Here is a 2,083-nt window from a genome sequence, read left to right on the forward strand (position 1 = left end):
GCCTAACAAAAAAATTGACTATTTCAATTTCCTAGATCAAATGTCTTTGATTTCACTTTACTTCGAAGACTGAAGATTGTAGGAGAAAACTTGCTCTTTTATAGAGTATGCGACTATTCCCGTTTCCTTGATAAATTCCCCGGAAAAATGAAAAGTCAAGGCTTCTTCAGACAAATTTATTATTAGCTATAAATCAAAAGGCTCACAAGATTAAAAATCAGTCAAAGAGAAAGGAGCATCGAGCCATAACAAGATAACAGTGTTATAAAATTCTGTATTATGATAAATTGACAAACATTTCGGCCCCTTATGGGACCACCTTCAGTGTCGAAAACAATAATCAATTTCGGAATTACGGAAAGGTTTGTCAATTTACACTGATTTATTATTAGCACTTTCACAACCTCGGTATTAACATAAACAAGTAAGGGAGAGTTGCCGTTTAAATCGTACCTCATGAATATTTTACACTATTGTTGCTTAATATAATTAAGCAATATTTAGTTACAAAAATTTAAAATAAATGAGAAATGAATAATATAGACAAAAATTTAACAGATTACTCCTTGGTTTGTGCGTGCTAACAACATTAAAAAAATTTAGGTACAACTGATATAAATTTGTTATCAATTTATATAGCTGGATAATAATGTAATCATACAATTTTATTATAAATTTTTATATTTTTATAAAAATAGGTTTATTGTAAAATATTTTACGTTCTTTGCATATTATTATAATAATTAAATCAATATTTTTATAAAATTTATCAAGTTTCCTAAATTAGTCCAACCGGACTAATTTCACACGCGTATGTCTTTTTTTGTATTATTGATTACAGTTTTGACTAACAACCAACGGAAATGGACCATCAAACGTCAGCACGCGACCACTAAACAAATGCTTACAGTTATAATGATATACGCAGTCTGAAAAGCCGAGTTTTTTACAAGAGGGGGGGCTAACTTCACGCGCATGTCTTTTTTTCGTATCATTAATTACAGTTTTGACTACCAATCATCGGGAATGGACTACCAAACACCATCAAACGACCACCAAACGTAATAGTTATTATTAGATTTTCAGTAGTAGGGAGGCCAACTTCACACAGCTCAGAAATTGATTATGTATTTTGCTAAAAAACTAATATATGATGCATGATGATATTAGGAATGACATATTACAAAATGGGGATATACATAGCGGTACACTTTATCTGTAACTGTAATCCGAAGTTCTTCACGAAGTTCTAACGGTACTTTGATGGTATTTTGACGCGGGAAGGCGCTTCTCAATAAGTAGCGTGAACCTCTCATTGAGTGCGGGAATTAATAATCAGCTGTTTGATTGAAGAGAACGGTCGCGTGTTTGGCGACTCACTTTGCTTGTCGGTCGCGACCACGAACGAACGCGAACGAGAGAGCGAGCTTGCTAATTATTGAGAGTGCGAACAAGCTCATCAAATGTGCGTCCACGAATACATTCTGTTTTTCGTTAAAGAATGGGCACTCTTTCACGTAATTTATAAACGTTTTAAAGTTATTTGTACCTGTGCTTCTTTATTTCTTATAATTTCTACAAAAAATTAACGTTAAATTGTATTATATATACTTGTGTTGAAAAAAATTTCTTCGCGATCGTTCTCGCAGAACGTGATCTCGCGCATGTTACAAAAAACGACAAATTGCCGCCGCTAAGATACTTAAAAATTGTAAAACATTCTCTGTTGCTTGTTCCCCAAATTTTATTTGTTTGGCTTACAAAATTGTTTATAAATGAGCTTATTGCCGCGGATTTCGCGCTCGTGATGTCTTGCGACTTTATTAACAAAAAGAGAAAAGGAAGAATATAAGCGTCAATCGATAATACGTTACGATACGTAGAAAATCGATCGTAGCTGATATAATTTAATTTCCTGTAAAGTAGAGAAATATAAGGAAGCGTACGTACAAATAATTATATCAGCATCGAAGTTGCTCTTTTCTTTCTTGACGTATACGGCGCCGTAAAACACCTACGTCCGTAAGGTGAGGCTTTCGTAAATTAAGGGGATCCTAAAGCCGTCTGTAATACCGGCTTTTTT

Source organism: Temnothorax longispinosus, chromosome 1, assembly GCF_030848805.1.
Source record: "Temnothorax longispinosus isolate EJ_2023e chromosome 1, Tlon_JGU_v1, whole genome shotgun sequence".
Taxonomy (NCBI): Eukaryota; Metazoa; Arthropoda; class Insecta; order Hymenoptera; family Formicidae; genus Temnothorax; species Temnothorax longispinosus.